This window comes from Cherax quadricarinatus, chromosome 82, assembly GCF_038502225.1.
Source record: "Cherax quadricarinatus isolate ZL_2023a chromosome 82, ASM3850222v1, whole genome shotgun sequence".
Classification (NCBI taxonomy): Eukaryota; Metazoa; Arthropoda; class Malacostraca; order Decapoda; family Parastacidae; genus Cherax; species Cherax quadricarinatus.
Genome location: NC_091373.1, coordinates 16,049,457 through 16,070,392, shown reverse-complemented (window position 1 = coordinate 16,070,392; position 20,936 = coordinate 16,049,457). Strand labels below are relative to the sequence as shown.

Below are 20,936 nucleotides of genomic sequence, written 5' to 3'. Positions count from 1 at the left end.
TAATTTCCCTACTCGGAACAAAAGTTGTCTGGGCAGCTAGCACTAAGCTCTGAAACGCGTCATATTGGCAACCAAGATCACCTACCTGACCCATAGTCAGGTCATCCCAATTTAGCCCACCCAGGTAATTTCTCAGTCCCATGAAGTGAGCCAAACGGAAGTCTGGGACAGAGACTTGATTGCAGTTATCTGGGTGATTCCATGATAAATTGAAGCTAAGTGATTGCTTTCCCCAAACTCATCATTAACCTCAAGATTATTGACTAGTGATTCTTTGTCGGCAAGAACCAAGTCAAGCAGATTGTTTCCTCTAGTTGTTTCTGTCACAAACTGTTTTAAAAAGCAATCCTGAACCGTGTCAAGAAAGTCACTGGACTCAAGATTCCCTGTCACATTGTACCAATCAATTTGTGCAGATTCTAGACATGACCTCCGAATATTTTTCATGTACAAATTTTGAGATCCCATTCTTCTTCGTTCCAGAAAATGCTTTCCACTGCTTTGATCTGATCTAAGAATATGAGATGTTTTGCTGATTCTCCAGAAACCAGGACACCATAGACACAATTTGGCTGGCTGCCAGAGTAGCCGCGTCTATCTAACGATTAGCGGACAGGGATAAGACCGTTAAAAAGTACCTAACCCGCATGTTTCTTAAGATAGGGAGCTAACGTCAGTGCCCAGTCAAGAACCATTCCTGAAAATGTCACTTGATGTTCATAGCGAAGATACTGTACACCGTCATATCTGGAATGAAGCTAATTGCTTGGTTACCATTTTCCAAGTGGAAAACTATCCCATGGAGACTGCTTGTCATATGTTCGATATCATCTGGAGCCAGTAGCAGGCTACCTCAGAGGAGGACCGTACACCAGTTGACCTCGAGCAGAAAGTGCCAGATTGTCCTTGTAGAGGGAAGACTTCGCTCAGGCAGGCTAACACTAACATTTCCATCAATTGTTATTACAAAATAAGATATTTAAAACGCTGCCAAGCGGGATTTCTTCCTGGAGAAATTCTCACAAGTACCATCTCTCAAGGAGAACGTTCTGATGCTCAAAAATTACGTGAGAAACCAGAGCAGTGAACTCAAGACTCGTTTGATTGAGACAGCTGAGAACTCTTCACCTCCATGTAAGGCCACAGGCATTTTCCAAGTTAATAAAGATCCCCAATAATCTGGAACGTCTTGTTGAAACCCTGACGAATATTGTCAGTCAACAGTTTCAAAGACAGTGTTTTCGGAATCTACGAAAATAAAACAGCATAGACGAGATGTTACCATTCTGCTCCAGATGAAAATCTAATCAAACGTTCACCTTCCTCTACAACATTCTACATATGCATATTATTGGTTGTATACTATACCGACAAGTTGTTGAATAAGACACATGTGTAACACTTAAATATCTTTATTGACGGAACGTTTCGCCTGCACAACAGACTTCAGTCGAATACAGGAAGCAATACAATTCTGGAACAGTAGAAGTTGTTTTGAAGTGATCAGTTCGTCACTCTCGGTAAGAGTGGTCAGTTCCTCAAGTCATTCTGCATATTTAACAAATAAAGCAAAACCGGTAATAGTTTACCACCCGATCTGAGTTCCGGCTCAGCCTGGAAATAGCTAAAATCTCAGACGGTCGCCATCTACAAGGAAGAATAACATTTGTCCACATAAATTCGTGTAGATCTAAAATACTGCAAATACATTGAAGTGTGGAGAGAGGTGGCACTACTACAAAATCTCGTAATGCCACCTGTCCTTCCCAGGAGCTGTAAGGAGAGAGACAAAGTATCCTAATACTTTCTTCGGCAGACAGGTCCAGGAAGACATTACTGTAGTCTCGAAAATTAGGGACAGACAAAAATTTCAGCAAGGATATTAGCTACTGAACTCTATTGGGAAGTGAAGAATCCTTCTTCTGTAAGCCATGCGTGTCGTAAGAGGCGACTAAAATATCGGGAGCAAGGGGATAGTAACCCCTTCTCCTGTATAAATTAATGCAAAAAGAAGAAAAACTTTTCTTCTTTCTCGAGTCAACTTGCCTCGGTGGGAGACGGTCGGTGTGTTAAAAAAAATTTACCCTTGAATGCCAGTAGTGGAGTAGGCAAGTCAGTATATTCGGGAAATATTTCCCCATTTAAGGGGTGAGGTAAAACTGACCCAACTCCGCGATATAGAAGGTCCAGGAGGCTCTCCGGACTTTTCTAAACTACCTTCCTCTTAATTAAAAGCAGATACCTGTTGGAAAGTTTATTTGTTTACCAAGGAGTACTGATAATGAATACAACGATAGAAGAAGCACACATTCCGACGATGCTGACTGTAGATACTTTCACAAGGAAACCGGTGGTCGTGAGTACAAGCCAGAGTACAGATAAATGCCAAACTTCGTCCAGCTCAGAATAAACTTCAAGAGGTGGCTATATACCCATCTTAAAAAACTCGTCGATGGCACCTGCGAAGTGATTCCGATTCTTGAAGACACGATGAGTAGAGACTAGGCGGAAAGACCCCGTAGTCTCCTGTTCAAATCAAAGGTAACAAAAAACTTGGAGTCTAAGAACAAAATACTAGAACAGAAGAGGCGCCTGCATGATATTACGGAACACGATAACCAAAATCTCACAAAGAATGATAGAGTTTACGTTACCCAGGAAAAGGAAGGAGCTACAAAGATCAGTAAGTCTCCTAGAGCAGAATTATCAAATACTAATCAGAGTGGGGGAGGGGAAGGGGTAGAGAAAACAAACAGGCGGCTGTGACGGAGAGCAGAATAGGTCGAGAAGCATACCTTTTTTCTCAACGATCACGTAATGAAGGGAATACAGACAAAAAACGCATATTTGGAAGCTAGAGACATAGTATAAATCTTGGCAAATTGGCTTAAAAAGACAAATTGGTTTAAAATGACACGTAAGCAAACACTAGGACATATTTATTAGAAAACTTTTCAAATAAATATGTCCTAGTGTTTGCTCACGTGTTTTTTTAAAGCAACCCTGAGACAGCCTTGTACCGAGTTAAATCTTCTACAAACATATTAAAGACTGGCCATGGTCCCTTATGATAACAGGCATATCTTCAGTATGTTGCTGAACGCATCAACTGTTTCATTAGGGAGAGACTATATCAGACCAGTGAAGTTCTAGGCAGCCTCCACCATGGTAACATTCAATGAAGAGTTGCTATCAAGGGAGTTGGTCAACTTTAACTTGGCAGTCTGACATGTGACAGCAGATGCATCCTTCATGGGGTTTCCCAGAGTCCTTACCCAAAGCAATAAACTGGTTAGAGAAGGTCAAGCTCTAAAGTAGAATGATCTTGTTTATTTTCAGTTGATGGACCCACTTCAGAGTCCAAAGATCTGTACCGCTTCCAGTGGGCATCATATAACTTCTCCCGGGAGGAAGTGTTTATCTCTTACGAAGAGCATCGGGTGCACTAGCTATGCTTGAAGCAGGAAATCGGCGCTATGGAAAAGGAAAGAGGAAAAGGAAGGGTTCTTAGACTTCCCATATATCAGTCCTACCTAGAATCTGCAGAGGATCCAGAAATAAGCTCGCTGGGAGGATTACTTGACGACCACCCCATAGAAGGAGAGTGGGAATTGTTTCCCTTAGGACATACGAATCAAGCTCCTTGTTTTGGCTTTCCTGTCTAGGTGTTCCAGAGGGCAAGCCTCAGCAGAATTAGGCCCCCCCCCCCTTTGCATCAGTAAGATGTGAGCATCCATGGGAGAGAGAGCAGGATTCTCCTTCCCTGTTCCTATGTCTCCACTAGATCCCGCAGTACATTCACCCTTATAGGATGAGGGAACGGGTGCATCAGGAGACATAGCATCCAGGAACGAGGAAAAAATGAATGTTTTTTACCGTAGCTGTGGATTTTTGTTTGCCTTGTAAGTTAAGTTATAGATGGATTACCTCTGCTAAAAAAATCCAAATTATTTTCACGTGTTTTTTCTTTTTCTTTTCATTCCCTAAAATCTCAGCTACTGAGAAGGATAATGCGTAACTTAACCTTAGAAACCACCCACTAACAGAGTGACGCAGCGTTTAGCTTAGAGCTCCTAAGAAGACTGGCGTTGCATTTAGTGTCCACAAGCGTATACGCAGAGGCATTAATACAAGCTTTGAGGGTATCAAAGTGTGTGTGTGTGTGTGTGTGTGTGTGTGTGTGTTGAGATAATTTAGGTGCAACAAACTCCGCAATACAACAACACAATTTCTTTGGCCGCGTCTTGCATACGAGCCTGGCGCACCACCTGTTAAAAAACAAGAACAAAATCTTGCAATATCAACACCGCCCTCATGAATTCCGAGGTATAACAACACATAATGAATACTGTCAACATGGATTAAAACTCCAGGGGAGAGAGAGAGAGAGAGAGAGAGAGAGAGAGAGAGAGAGAGAGAGAGAGAGGAAGAGAGAATGAGAACAGAAGAGAGAAGAGGAAAGAAAGAGAGACATAATATATGACAGGAAAAAACGCAGTCTTAAAACACATGTTGGGCGTTTTATTTGGAGTCAGAACGCAATTACGAGTCGGAGGTTGGCAGGGAGGGAGAGATGTTGTCAGGGAGGGAGAGAGGGGAAGGAGGGAGGGAGGCTGGCAGAGGGAGGGAGAGGGGGAACGCATCCGTCGTATACTCCGTATTTTCTGATGCTGTTTGAGTTGAGTATTAATAATGAATGCGATCAGCTTGTCGTATCGCGGAGCCAGAACGTCGCACTCAAACTTTCATGCAACGCCTTGCAATACATGCCAACATGCCACTCTGTGTTGCATGCCCTGGCTGGGAGGAGTGGAGGGAATGTGGGGGTGAAGGGTGCGGGGGGGTGTGAAGGGTGTGTGGGGTGGTGGGTGTGTTTAGGGGTGAAGTGTGTGTGTGTGTGTGTGTTGGTTTACAGTGTGTGAGAGGAGTGTGGGGGTGGAGTGTGGTTTAGGGTAGTAGTGGTGTGGTTGAGGGTAGCAGTAGTAGTGTGGGGGTGGGGGGGTGTAGGTTAGTAGTGGGGGTGGAGGGTAGTAGTGTTGGGGTGGAGGGTAGTAGTGTGGAGGTTGAGGGTAATAGTGTGGGAGTTGAGGGTTGTAGTGGGGGTGGAAGGTATTGTGGGAGGTGGAGGGTAGCAGTGTGGGTTGAGGGTAGTAGTGTGGGGGTTGAGGGTTGTAGTGGGGGTGGAAGGTATTGTGGGAGGTGTAGGGCAGCAGTGTGGGTTGAGGGTAGTAGTGTGGGGTGTTGACTGTAAGATTTTAACTTGATACCGTTAAAATGTACCTACAAGCCCGGTAGGTACTCATAAAACAAGCGTACATAATGAATCCAATAACTAAAGCCCAACAATCTCTCGTCAAAGTTAGAATACAGAGAGTTATTTCTAAAAGTCCAAGTTCTAATATTTGGTTATAACTTTTAACCATATTTTATTATGCATGGAAATAGTTCACCTGGTCATGTTTACCTCTGGTCTGATCTACATCAACTGGAGGTACACCACGGTCTGGTATATATTAGGAAATCATTTCAATATGCGGCACTGCCACCACCACTTCTTGAGCTGAATGACCCACATCGGTTTAGAGCATCATGAAATTCAGTTAAGACAATACAAGAAAGGATAAACACGGAAGCAGGCCTACAGGCCCATAGTAGGCATGTCCTTCTCAAACTATACCACGGGTGGGGATAGAACCCTAGGTCAGAGTCATTAAAGTCCAGACCGACGTGTTTGCCACTGGGCCAGCTGGCTACATAAGATTCATCCAACTAGGTACATTTGTAGCCAGCTGGCCCAGTGGCTAACTCTTCGATCTGGAGTTTAATGACTCTCTGACCGCGGGTTCTATCCCCACTCGTGGTATGGTTTGTTTGCAATCGTGTCATTGCAGCTTGAAACCCAAACCCCTTTAACGAAAATATTTGCCCAACCCATTTTCAATGCTAACCAAAGAATAAGCTTTGATAACCCTATTGGAGATAAATGGTATAAAATACCGACAAGATGGAAAAATAAACACAATAGCCATATAATGCGATCCTTTATTGACTACGTTCCGCCCACACAGTGGGTTTTATCAAGTTACAAAGAGTTCGTGAACTATTTCTTTCGGAAGAAGCCATGTGACAAGACGATGATGATGACAAAAGAGTGAGGGAGCCAGTATACATAGGCGAGGAAGACAAGGAAGGGACCAAGAGAAGAAGAAACAGTAGTGGTAAGGCAGGTAGTGGAAGTAGTAGTAGTAGTTGTAGCAGGTAAGGAGAGTAGTTTTAGTGGCACAAGATATAGGAATGGGAGTGAAGAGTGAAAGGAGGCAAAAGTATTAGTAGCAGAAAGGAGTGGAAGTCGTATAATATTGATGTGTTCGCTGAGGTGGGTTAAGCAGGATATTTAATAACAGGTTTCGTCCTTTATTGGCTCCGAATTGTTCCTTTACTCAGGATGTACACTGAAGATGGTCTATTCTCTTATGACAATTTTCATTAGTTTTCCTTTACTGAATTTAAATTTCAGAAATCGCATATTTGATAATTTCTTTGGTTATCTCCCGGTAGTTTACATCAGTCGTCGTCTCTTACACAAGTTAAAGAATGAAACATTTGTGTAACTTTTTGGAACTTTCACTGAGGAAACGTTTCTCCAGCCAGTGGCTTCTTCAGTCCAATACGGAGAAGAATTGAGAAAGATGAGGAGTTTTAGGTAATCAGTCCCTCAGCCTGTAGTCGATGTGTTCAGTCCATCAATCTTGATAAAAGTACAGCATATGCAGTCAGGTGAGCAGAAGTAGGAGGAGGCGGAGTCACCACTGGACAAATTCACTAGTGTAAGTAGGTTCATGCCTTTAGGTTACGAAAGCGTAGGAGAATTCCCTGTTTCAAGATCCCAAGATCTGATGAAGCCACTGACTGGAGAAATGTTTTTCCAGTAAAAATTCACAAATGTTGCAAGAGTGTCTTATTCTTCAACTTGTCGGGTTTCTAAGCTATTTACATCACTCTCTCCTACACAAACATGTCTATCATCCCTGGTAGATTGTTCACTTGTACTAGGAAGAATCAAGGACCTACGACTGAGTCCCGTGGAATTAAGCTGGTTGTGCTTTACCCAGTGAGATATTCTTTACCCATTATGAGATTTCATTCACATTTTGAATGTGGTACTTTCTGAAGGCTTTTTTGCGGCCGGGGGATATATATATTTCGCCTACCTTTTTTTTTTTTTGTCTGATTTCCATCATATGTTGTAATTAATATTTATGTAAATCGCTAAACCGTTATGGGTCATTCATCACAGGGATTGTGGGTCTATATAGCTTTTCTGAGCCAATGATGATGTATTGTATAGGTCTATATTCTCTAAGTGTTACTGTTCATAGCAATTTTACAATATTTTTCCTGTCATGATATCGTCTATTGCTGTGTGTGTGTGTGTGTGTCTGCTTGCATGTATTTTTTCATGGGTTGAGTCACAGGTGGGTCCTCATTGTAAATTACAACCATCGGCATTATTGATTCCTGGCCTCTCGGTACATATCATTCTTACTCTTGACCTGTGTATGGTATTCGACTCCCACTTCCTCATCATCACGGAATTGCTCCTTTTTGTTCATCCTCATCTAGTTTCTCCCGCTTTTTACCACTCTAAAGAAATATTACCTAACAGCCATGTTGCTTACGTATATTCTTTACCTTTCATTTATGCCCTCTCGTCCCTACGATTTGCATTTCCAACACACTGTCCATATCTATCCAATTGAATCCTTGAGTATCTTGTGTAATTGTAATCATATGTTCAGTGGTCATTATCTTCATCTTTAAAGTCGACAGGCTTTGTTCCTTTAGTCTTTTCTCTTAACTGAAGCATCTCAGCTCTGGGACTAGTCTTCCTGCAGACCTATAGACCTTGTGTGTCCAGATATGCTTGACCGGGGTCCTGGCTCCACGCTGGTGCTGTATACTTCACGATAGGCTGTACAGAGCTCTAAATGACTGCGTTAAGGTACTTGATGGGAGTTGCGAGATTATCATTCTGTAACAAAATTTCTCTCTTGTCGTGTTCCTGGGAAATAAGCATCATTTCCCAATTCTTTATAACTAAACAAAATTTAAAAAAAAAATTTGATCCCAAAACTTTGCTTTTGTGGTCAGGACACTTCTGGAACACTTTCAACAAAGACTGATTTAAAACTATTACGTTCTAGGGTTTTGCTTGGCAAATATAAAAACATGGGCTCACAAACAAGCATTCAGTTCAGCTCTGGCTACCTGAGAAGACACACCAGAAGAAGTGAAATGGCATCAAGAGGCTGCAATCATTCTCCAGATACATTCTGCTACATATGTGGTCAATTCATTAAGACAAGAGCAAAGAAGTTCTTTGTAACAGCATCTAAAAAAAATGTGTGAAGCTTACAAAGCATATTTTGGCATGGCAGTTGAGGACCAAGACAAGACCTGGACACCTCTTGTTGCTTGTGAACATTGTAAGAAAACACTGGAGGGTAAGAAAGTCATTAGTTATGTGAAGGGTAATGTCTTGAATAGGAACATTTTTTCAATGAAATGTAAGTAACAGAAACTGATTCTTATGTTCTTTTACAGGATGATAGAGGAGAAAAAAAATGAGCTATGAAGTTTACTGTTCCTAGAATATGACGTGAACCCACTGATCACTCAACCAACTGCTGCTTCTGCCTGGTGGATCCTTCCAAACACCGAACTGGAAAAAATACGCCTGATATTTCTTATCCAGACCTTCCCTCTTTTATTGCACCAGTATCACACAGTGCTGATCTTCCTGTACCTATACCTCCAGAAAGAAGTCAACTGTCAGAAGAAGAAATCGGCAAATCAGAAAATGAAGAGCACAGTGAACAAGACTATGATCTCACGGATGCAGCTGTTAGGAGGAATCCTTACTACCCAAACCAACCAACCTCAATGACCTTATCAGATATCTTGGTTTGATAAAGTCAAATGCTGAGGTTTTGATTTCAAGGCTCATGGAGTGGGACTTGGTGGATGGAAGTGTGCAAGTGACAAGCCAAAGAAAACGTCACTAACATTTCTCAAGCTTCTTCACTAATGAAGACAAGTTGTGCTACTGTAATGATGTATCAGGCCTGTTTGATGCAATTGGAATTGCATGCCATCCAGATGAGTGGAGACTCTTGACAGCTCCTCCAAAAGCCTAAAAGCTGTACTTCTGCACAATGGGAACAAGTATCCATCTCTTCCTTTGGCTCATTCAGTGCATCTTAAGGAGGACTACAACCGTGTCAAGCTTCTACTGGAAGCTTTAAACTGTGATAAGTATGGCTGGGAAGTTACTGGAGACTTCAAAATGGTGGCATTTTTGATGGAACTCCAAGGAAGTTTTACCAAGTTTCCCTGTTATCTCTGTCACTGGGATAGAGACAGAGTAGCACATTACCAGACGAAGCACTGGCCTCAAAGGACTGAGTTCTCAGTAGGAAGACATATCAAACATAAACCATTGGATCCTCAGAAGGTTCTGTTCCCTCCATTACACATGAAACTAGGGCTAATGAAGCAGTTTGTTACAGCTCTTGACAAAGAGTCTGCAGCTTTCAAGTATCTTCATGACTTATTTCCCAAGCTATCAGAGGCGAAGGTGAAGACTGGAATCTTCACTGGACCACAGGTCAGGAAAAATCATGGAGTGCTCAGAATTTCCAAAGAAGCTCACAGAGAAGGAAAAGGAATCCTGGGAGAGTTTTGTTTCTGTAGCACAGGGCTTTCTGGGCAACAACAAGGCTGACAATTATGTGGAACTTATAGAGACCTTGGTAAAAAGCTATGGTCAGATGGACTGTAGGATGTCCCTCAAGGTCCATGCCCTTGATGATCATCTTGAAAATTTCAAGGAGAATATGGGAGCATACTCAAAGGAGCAAGGGGAGCGCTTCCACCAAGATATAATGAACTTTGAACACAGATATCAGAGATCTTATAATGAAAACATGATGGGAGACTACATTTGCGGGCTTAAAGAAAAAGTGATTTGTTGCATGCTCGCAAATCTAGAAAACTGCTTATTTTTAACTTTGTAAATATGTTTCGGAAGTGTAAAATAAAATTTGTGTAAATTTTATTTATGTAAATTTTATTTCTTTTATTATGTTCTTGTTTTACATCCAAAACAAGGAAAAATTATTGAAATTTAGCCATTTTTTTTGTCATAAATTCATCCTGTAAACCACAAAAGCAAAGCTTAAAAGGAATAATAGGCATTTTCTATTGTTTTGCAATAAAAGGAGTAGGAAAATAATACTTGCCAGGAAAAAAATTGTGTTTGTGTTATCTAACCTCGCAAATGCTGCTGATGCAATGCAGTTAATGTGCTCTCTGACGATATGTTGGTTACTATGTTCGCTTCAGGTTCTTTCTCCTTGAGAGATATTTGTAGTTTTTCACCACGCCCACTAAACTTTGTCTATGTTCTCTGTCTCTGTCTGTCTCTGTTTATCTGTCTGCTTCTCTCTCATTATCCATCCCCCCTAATTTGCATGACCTTACACTTATTTGGGTTCAGCTCCAGTAGTCACTTGTTTGACAACTCTCACTGCTTGTCCAAGTCTTCCTGTAGCCTGTCTCTTATCTCTTCTGTTCTCATTCTTCTCATTAGTTTTACGTCATCGGCAAACAATGATGTGTAAGATTCAATCTTTCCCGGCAGGTCATTTACATAAATTTAGAACAGTGGCCCTAGTGTTGCTCCTTGGGGACCTCAGGCTCGCGCACGTGTGTGTACTCACCTAGTTGAGGTTGCGGGGGTCGAGTCCGAGCTCCTGGCCCCGGTGTGTGTGTGTGTGTGTGTGTGTGTGTGTGTGTGCGCGCGCGCGTGCGTGCGTGCGTGCGTGCGTGTGTGCGTGTGTGTTGGTGCATTCAGTGATTTGTGTATACGGGGTTCACGTCACCGCAAGTTGTTCCACGTCATCCATGGCTATACGACGATGAGAAACAGTGCCTCTGTCCCTCGGAATAGTATTGGATAAAGTTTTGGCCAATCATTTTTGCGCCAATGAGGAAGTGACTGGTAAACACACACACACACACACACACACACACACACACACACACACACACACACACACACACACACAAACACACTACACACACAAGAGCCCAACGGAAAGGAAGGAGACAAGACTTACGCTAAGCCCCTCTCAGTCCACCAAGCAGGCCGAGGAATGAAAGAGAGCTGTTGGGAGCAGGGATAGCAGTAAGTGAGGGGAGAGAAGATGGAGAAGGTGACAGGTCACATGCAGAGGCACCATCATGCCACCAAGAGTTACAGGAAAAAAATAAGGGAGACAATGGCCATGTACAAACGGGACCCTGAGACACAGAGGGAAAGACAGTGGGAGGAAGAGAGGGAGAAGTCAGTGTTTATTCATGGGCTTCAGGAGAGCGAGGGAAGGACACGCAATGAAAGATGGCAGAAAGAAAAACAGGAGATAGAGAACATCATCAAAGATATAGGCGAGGAGGACATGACTGAGATAGTAAACTTTCAGAGAATAGGGGGGTACTTGAAGGGAAAAAATCGGCTGATCAAACTGATTTTCAAGACAGAAACAGTGCGGAGCAGGATCTTGTAAGGGAAACCAGGGCTGATGGAATCATCAACATACAAAAGGGTATTCCTAGACCGTGACAGAAGAACAGAATGACAGCAACTGAGGGAGAGGACACAGAAATGAAAGGGGCTACGAAGAAAGACAAAGGCAGGCTAAACAGAAGATAACCAGAGCAGGGCAGAACAACAAGCACAAGCACACACACAACCACCCCCAGAACCCCACAGCCAAACACGCTATTCCAACACAACCCACAATCTACACTTACAGCCCCCACACCACACTGTGCTGTAGAATCCCACAGCACACTGCCAGGTCCTCTAACCCCACAGACTCCCCAGAACACAGCGTTGGAGAGGAAACTGAAGGTACGGTACACCAACACAGATGGAATAATGAATAAGTGGGAGGAGTGTCACAAAAGAGTCAGAGGCATTACCAGATATATCTCTCACAGAAACCAAGTCCCTAGGAATGATAACAGGTGCCATGTTTCCAATGGAATATCAGATCCTGAAGAAAGAAGGAGGGAACAGAAGGGGTTGAGGAGTGACACTGCTCATCAAAAAAAAAAATGGGATTTTGATGAGCTGGAGAGAGGCAACAGAGGAGAAGCAAGAGACTACATAATCGGAACACTTCAGTCTGGAGGTCCCAAGGTGGTAATTGCAGTAATGTATAACCCATCACAGAACAGCAGGAGGCCAATGCAAGAGTATGATGAGAGTAATAGAGCAATCGTTGACACACTGGCTGAAGTGGCCAGAAGGGCTCATGTGAGCAGGGCAAAGCTGCTGATTGTGGGGAACTTCAATCACAAGGAAATCGACTGGGAGAACCTGGAGCCACATGGGGGCCCAGAAATGTGGGGGGCTGAGATGATGGACGTGGTACTGGAAAACCTCATGTACCAACACGTAAGGGATGCTACCAGAGAGAAAGGAGAAGATGAACCAGCAAGACTGGACTTATTACTCACTTTGAGTATTGCAGATATTGAGGACATCACATTTGAAAGACCCTTTGGAGCCAGTGACCACGTGGTTCTGAGCTTTGAATACATAGTTACAAGTGGAGACGGAAGCAGGAAGGGCAGAACAAATGAAGCAAAACTACAGGAAAGAGGACTGCGCAGGCATGAAGAATTTCCTGCATGAGGTTCAGTGGGACAGAGAACTGGCAGGGAATATATAACAGCAATATGCAAGGAAGCTGAGGAGAGGTTTGTACCCAAGGGTAACAGAAATAACGAGAAAGCCAGGATGAGCCCTTGATTCACCCAAAGGTATAGAGAGGCCAACACCAATTGTGACAGAGAATGGAAGAAGTATAGAAAGCAAAGGACCCAGGAGAATAAGGAGAGCAGTCGTAGAGCCAGAAATGAATATGCACAGGTAAGAAGGGAGGCCCAACGACAATACGAAAATGACACAGCGAAAGCCAAATCTGACCCGAAGCTGTTCTACAGCCACATCAGGAGGAAAACAAGTCAAGGACCAGGTAATCAGGCTGAGGAAAGGAGGAGGTGAGATCACAAGAAACAACCGAGAAGTATATGAGGAGCTCAGCATGAGATTCAAAGAAATACTCATAGGGAAGACAGAAGGGACTCCAGAAAGATGGAGAGGAGGGGTACACCATCAAGTGTTGGGCACAATACATACAATCGAGGAAGAAGTGAAGAGGCTGCTAAGCGAGCTAGATAGCATCTGGGGCCAGATAGCATCTCTTCATAGGTCCTAAGGGAGGGAGCAGAGGTGGCATGTGTACTACTAACAACAGTCTTCAACACATCTATCGAAAGAGGGCGACTACCTGAGGTATGGAAGACAGCAAACACAATCTCAATTTTAAAAAAAGAGACGGACACGAAACATTCAGCTACAGACCAGTGTCACTGACATGTATAGTATGCAAAGTCATGGAAGAAATAATCAGAAGGGTGGTGGATCACCTAGAAAGGAATGAGCTTAAAAACCAGCACGGTTTCAGGGACGGGAAATCCTGTCATAAACCTACTGTAGTTCTATGACAGGGTGCGAGCAGTAAGACAGGAGAGAGAGGGGTGGGTAGATTGCGTTTTCTTGGACTGTAAGAAGGCGCTTGACACAGTTCCACACAAAAGATTAGTGCAAAAGCTGGGGGATCAGGCAGGAATAACAGAGAAGGCACTGCAATGGATCAGGAAATATCTGTCAGGAAGACAACAGTGTCATGGTACGTGGCGAGGTGTTAGAGTGGGCGCATGTGACGAGCGGTGTTGTTTCTGGTATTTGTGAACGACATGAAGGAAGGAATAGACTCAGAAGTGTCCCTGTTTGCAGATGATGTGAAGTGATGAGAAGAATTAAATCGGACGAGGACCAGGCGGAACTACAAGGGAATCTGGACAGGCTGCAGGCCTGGTCCAGCAACATGCAAAGTCATGAAGATTGGTGAAGGGCAAAGAAGACCGCAGACAGAGTACATTTTAGGGGTCCAGAGACTACAAACCTCTCTTACGAAAAAGGATCTTGGGGTGAGTATAACACTGGGCACATCTCCTGAAGCGCACATCAACCAAACTGCTGCAGCATACGGGCACCTAGCAAACCTAAGACTAGCATTCCGACATATTAATAAGGAATCGTTCAGGACCCTGTACACCGTGCACGTTAGGCCTATATTGGAGTATGCAGTTCCAGTTTGGAACCCACACCTAGCCAAGCACGTAAGAAATTAGAGAAAGTGAAAAGGTTTGCAACAAGACTAGTCCCGGAGCTAAGGGGCATGTTCTACGAGGAGAGGTTAAGGGAAATCGATCTGACGACACTGGAGGACAGGAGAGTTTACCTGGAGAGAGTTCCGGGGGTCAACGCCCCCGCGGCCCGGTCTGTGACCAGGCCTCTAGTTTTAACTACCTGGCTGATGTAAACCTGAAGAGGACCAAGAAAAGAAGAGGGAGAGTATAGCCGGACTACAAGAAAAGGGACTACACAAAGATGATTGTCTTCCTGAATGAAGAACAGTTGGAAGGAGAATGGAATGAAAATGACGGTGATATGAATTTCGTATTGAGGAATTGTTAGAAGACGGAGAAGAAATTTAAGTATAACAATAGACGAGGCAGTTGGAAGAACAGTGTGTGTGTGCTCGTGGTTTATCCATGGATGCAGAGCATCCATGGATAAACCAGTGATTCTGAGAATAGATTTAATACGCAAGGAAAAAGTAATCAGGTAAACAGTTTGCGAATGACATAGCGAGAAAGTCTGAATCAAAACCAAACCTCTTTGTACTTACATCAGACTACTTTATAGCTACATCAGAATAAAACTTACCATAAAGAACCAACTATATAGATTAGTCAAGTATTATGGAGAGGTCTGCAGTGAAGAGAACAGACGACTTTTTGGAAACTGAGCACCAGAGACAGGAGCAGATTGGGTAGCCCACTGCAGACCAGAAAATATCCCCATAACAGGGAACTAAGTGAAGGAAATGCTGTACTGTGAAACAAAATGGAGGAACACTGTGTGAACCACTAACACAAATATTCAACAGGTCACCGGAAACGGGTTATCTACTACAAATATGGAAAACAAATGTTATTCCAGTATTCAAGGAAGAAGGCAGAGAGAACTGAACTACACACCTGTATCGTTGACATGCGTATTGTTCAGTGTAATAAAGACATTCAGAAGAAAAGTCGTGCAACACTTGGAGAGTAAAAGGTTTATCAGAGGCAACCAACAAAAGTTCAAGTGAGGGAAAGGTTCTATTTTACGAACCTACTGAAGTTCTACGACAGTGACAGACATAAAGCAAGAAAGAGAAGGCTGGATGGACTTCATAGTGTTTTATAGTAAGAAGGCAAATGATATGGTACTACACCAGAAATTGATCCGCATACAAAAAGGAGCAGATAGGGATAACGTGAAAGTTGCTACAATGGATCACCGAATACCCAAGGTCATAGAGATATTGTAATAGCTTGAACAGGTGTATCTGGATCATCCAGATACACCTGTCCAAGCTGTCCATCCTCTGTCCATCCAGACTGGATGGACAGAGGTGAGAAGAGGGGTCCCACAGGGGTCAGTGCTAGGACCAGTACGGTTCCTCGTATACTTTACCTGTCGGAAGAGATAGTCTTAGATTTTATTGCTTGCAGATAAGGTTAAACTAATGAGGAGAATAAAAACTGGAGAAATAGAAAGCCTGCAACAGGATTGGGACTGATTACAATAATGTTCAAAGAAATGGCTAGGAGGAAATTCAATCACAGCAATCCTTATAAATATAATGGAAGGAGAAAAAAAAACAGACCGATGAGTAGTGAAAAGAGAGGCTGCGAATCTTGAAGGCGAAGGAGGACCTTTGAGTAAACATCATATGATGCTAGATATGATATGGTATGCTAGAGGTATATATTCCTCTGAAAATTGCCGGAGGCAATTTTCAGAGGAATATATACCTCTAGTAGACCTGAAAAAGCCTCTCGGTAATTTCAAACAATCATTCGGGACGCTATACACTACATATGTCAGATTTCTCAGAACACGCAGCCCCTGCCTAGAGCTCACACCTGATCAAACACAGAAAGCAACTGAAGTCGAAAAAACTGAAATAAGACTAGTCCAAGAACTGCTAGGACTAGTGTGTAAGAAGCGGGTAATGTTAGAAAATATAATAACCTGGGAAGATGGGTTGATAACATACAAGGTACTCAGAGGACTTCAGGCAAAAGAGGGTAGACTGTAGGGAAACAGCCAGTCAACACGAACCCCCGGGACTAGGCACATTCCTGTCCCATCCCCAGAACCTCTATTCGGAAAAAAATCACAAAGTGGAGAGTGTAAACTGATTAATAATAATAAAAAGCCTCCAACAATGTATTTGCAGTTTATTATTGTTAAAAAATGGACAATGAAATAAAGCGTTAAGATTTAAACTGCTAATTGACGTTGGTAAGCATTTCTCCAGATGTGATGGATGTTACTTTTTTAATGCTGCAATTCCTTCACTAGATCCTCAAGCATATTTACTATACATATTTCCAGCCATTTCTTATCCATCATCGACCCTCATTACAGGATATTTCCACAAAACACTGTAATTTGACTCCAACTCTGTTATTACCTCATTTCGTATTGTTTCCAGTAAGGCAGTCCAGAACATATAATGTATTAGTCTTGAACTAATTTTCTGAACTCTTCCACTTTCTCGCTATTTGTTTCGTCTGGGAACCTTATCGTAAGATTTCACATGTTATTTCTGACAGTGAAGTTATACCACCAATATTGTCAGCAACAATCTTACCGACATCTTCACCTCGTCACTTCTACTGCCTAGAATCCATTCTCTGTATTTGAATGAAGAAGCCTACCGCATGGGTGAAACGTTTCAGCAAAGATATATTCATCTGTTGAACACGTATCTTACTCGTCAACAATCTTACATTCTGATAAGATTATATTCCAGTTGTTTCTTAAATGTACAGGATCTTTCTTATAGTAAAACCTGCCTAGTATGTGCCAGTAGGCCTGCCGCAGTGTTCCTCCTTTCTTATGTTCATATTGTTGTTAGCTTGAAGACTTGTTTCTATAGGCAGTGCTTATTACAACTTTCAATTACAATAAAGCCATAAAGACGCACTCGACTGTGTCGGGATATTGGGGTTTGGAGGGTCATCTGACTGGTAATGTCGGCGCCATTCTGGCAAGACAGCGATTAAATGAATAACTGTTTTCTTCTTTATTAGAAAACAGTTATTCAATAGTCATTGGGAAACGGCCGGAGTATTTAAAAAAAATCCACGATGAGCAGTAAGCGGGTCTAACATGCAGCACAGTGGTTGATCAACGTACATCATGTGTTACGTAGAAATTGGCTGGTTAGGTAAAGGTTGTCAAGAAACACGCCGTGTGTTTCCTGACGCGGGTCTTTGTTATATGATGACCTGCAGATGGAGCTTCTGGTCATCTGACCGAGGCCTTCCGCTGGCTTACCGGTCCACCCCTTTAAAAAATATGGTCATGATTATAACCAACAGATAAAGTATGTATTATATATTACGAAGAGAGCGATATATTTATGGCAAATTAATATGTAAAAGAGCTTAGTCTGCGCTCGCAAAGTAAGCAGTGGCCCCGGAAAGGCAATCCTGCCTTCACCTCCTTGACTATGGCCCTGACTTTGAAAGACTGGGATGGAGAACAAAGGAGCACAACTGGAAATTAGAAATGCAAATGTTTCCCTGAGATGCTAGGAAGTAGAACAGTTTCTGGGAGGTTAGGAAGGGGAAGGAAATAAATGAGGCGGAAACAAACAACATAACACAGTTTTAAGGATGTTTATGACAGGGTCCAGTAGGTAGGAAACCGTTCAAACCTGTAGTGTGGAGTTAAGAGGTAGGGACCAGGAGCTGTGGTCCAACTCCAGCAACCGCAGAAGTGTGAGAGCGCGCGCGCGCACACACACACACACACACACACACACACACACACACACAAGTGGAGAGAGTAGCAGGAATAGGCTGGGAAAAACCAAACTACAAAAGGGGGAACTACCCAGGCATGAGGAACTTCCTTCAAGACATTCAGTGGGAGAGGGAACTGACAGGAAAACCAGTACAAGAAATGATGGACTATGTAGCAACAAAATGCAAGGAGGCAGAGGAGAGGTTTGTTCCCAAGGGAAACAGAAATAATGGGAAGAACAGAACGAGTCCTTGGTTCACCCAAAGGTGTAGGGAGGCAAAAACTAGGTGTACTAGAGAATGGAAAAGGTACAGAAGACAGAGAACTCAGGAAAATAAAGAAATCAGCCGAAGAGCCAGAAACGAATATGCACAGATAAGAAGGGAGGCTCAGAGACAATATGAAAATGACATAGCATCAAAAGTAAAGACTGACCCGAAGCTGTTGTACAGCCACATCAGGAGGAAAACAACAGTCAAGGACCAGGTAATCAGACTGAGGAAGGGTGATGGGGAATTCACAAGAAACGACCGAGAGGTATGTCAGGAGCTCAACACAAGATTTAAAGAGGTATTTACAGTGGAAACCAGTAGGACTCCAAGAAATCAGAACAGGGGGGCACACCAGCAAGTGCTGGACGAGGTACATATAACCAAGGAGGAGGTGAAGAAGCTGCTATGCGAACTTGACACCTCAAAGGCGGTGGGACCAGACAACATCTCTCCATGGGTCCTTAAAGAGGGAGCAGAGATATTTTGTGAGCCATTAACAAAGATCTTCAACACATCATTTGAAACTGGGCAACTCCCTGAGGTATGGAAAATGGCAAATGTAGTCCCAATTTTTAAAAAGGGAGACAGACATGAGGCACTAAACTACAGACCTGTATCTCTAACGTGTATAGCATGCAAGGTCATGGAGACGATCATCAGGAGGAGAGTGGTGGGGCACCTGGAAAGAAACAAGTGTATAATTGACAACCAGCACGGTTTCAGGGAAGGAAAATCCTGTGTCACAAACCTACTAGAGTTTTATGACAAGGTGACAGAAGTAAGACAAGAGAGAGAGGGGTGGATCGACTGCGTATTTTTGGACTGCAAGAAGGCTTTCGACACAGTTCCTCACAAGAGGTTACTGCAAAAGCTAGAGGACCAGGCACACATAACAGGAAAGGCACTGCAATGGATCAGAGAATATCTGACAGGGAGGAAACAACGAGTCATGGTACGCGACGAGGTGTCAGAGTGGGCGCCTGTGACAAGCGGGGTTCCACAGGGGTCAGTCCTAGGACCTGTGCTGTTCTTGGTATACGTGAATGACATAACGGAAGGGATAGACTCAGAAGTGTCCTTGTTTGCAGACGATGTGAAGTTAATGAGAAGAATCGAATCGGACGAGGATCAGGCAGGACTACAAAGAGATCTGGACAGGCTACAAGCCTGGTCCAGCAACTGGCTCCTTGAATTTAACCCTGCCAAATGCAAAGTCATGAAGATTGGGGAAGGGCAAAGAAGACCGCAGACACAATATAGTTTAGATGGCCAAAGACTGCAAACCTCACTCAAGGAAAAAGATCTGGGGGTGAGTATAACACCGAGCATATCTCCTGAGGCGCACATCAATCAGATAAATGCTGCAGCATACGGGCGCCTGGCAAACCTACGGATAGCGTTCCGATACCTCAGTAAGGATTCGTTTAAGACTCTGTACACCATCTACGTCAGGCCCATACTGGAGTATGCAGCACCAGTTTGGAATCCACACCTAGTCAAGCACGTCAAGAAATTAGAGAAAGTGCAAAGGTTTGCAACAAGACTAGTCCCAGAGCTACGGGGATTGTCCTATGAAGAAAGGTTGAGGGAAATCGGCCTGACGACACTGGAGGCCAGGAGGGTCAGGGGAGACATGATAACGACATATAAAATACTGCGCGGAATAGACGAGGTGGACAAAGACGGGATGTTCCAGAGATGGGACACAGACACAAGAGGTCACAATTGGAAGTTGAAGACTCAGATGAATCAAAGGGATGTTAGGAAGTATTTCTTCAGTCATAGAGTAGTCAGGCCATGGAATAGCCTAGAAAGTGATGTGGTGGAGGCAGGAACCATACATAGTTTTAAGGCGAGGTATGATAGAGCTCATGGGGCAGGGAGAGAGAGGACCTAGTAGCAATCAGCGAAGAGGCGGGGCCAGGAGCTGTGACTCGACCCCTGCAACCACAAATAGGTGAGTACAAATAGGTGAGTACACACACACATACACACACAAGGAAAGGAGCAGCAATTCTTCAGTGTGTGTTAAGCTAGGGGCTCGAGTTTGTTTACAGTGTAGGTCATCCTTGACACAAAAAATAACAGAGAAGAGATTTAAGAGTGAGGGTGAGGAAGGGTGAGTGAGAGAGTGAAGAGAAAGGAAGATAAAGAGGGGGAAGAGCAGAGGGATGGTGACGGAGACAAAATGATAGTGAACTCATAATGAACCACTGCAAGGGGATTTGCAGAAGTGGCAAGTGCCAGAAATTTAACTTTATTGAAATAAGCGAGGGGAGACACTTAAATTTCACCATGCACAGATGGAAGAAAAGAAGCAGATGAAAGAGGCCGATAAGAAAGGGGACCAGAAAATTAAATTGATGGAGGAATGGATTAGAAGGATGAACAAAGTAGACGATATCAGAGCTCAACAAACGGCTGGAAGAAAGTAGTAGTACTCCATGGAAGGCAGGCGGAAAAGTTACATAATAATTTACACCAGGAAAATCCTAGAGTGACTGGCTCCAAATCTGGATAAAGAAATCTCTCCCTATGAAATCAAAAGACTTGGCAAACACTTATAAGGGAGTAAAACCAGAGATTAAGCATAATGC

At 43.3% G+C, this 20,936-nt stretch overlaps 1 long non-coding RNA gene across 1 annotated transcript in view; it reads left to right on the top strand.

Annotated features, from left to right (window-relative positions):
• LOC128702913 (uncharacterized) overlaps nt 1-10,330 on the top strand; it is a 268,140-nt gene extending 257,810 nt beyond the window's left edge. Inside the window, exons 3-4 of the long non-coding RNA XR_011394283.1 lie at nt 8,205-8,504; nt 8,605-10,330. This is a non-coding gene — a long non-coding RNA (uncharacterized lncRNA). The remainder of the gene's footprint in view (nt 1-8,204; nt 8,505-8,604) is intronic.
• The last annotated feature ends 10,606 nt before the right edge of the window (nt 10,331-20,936 follow it).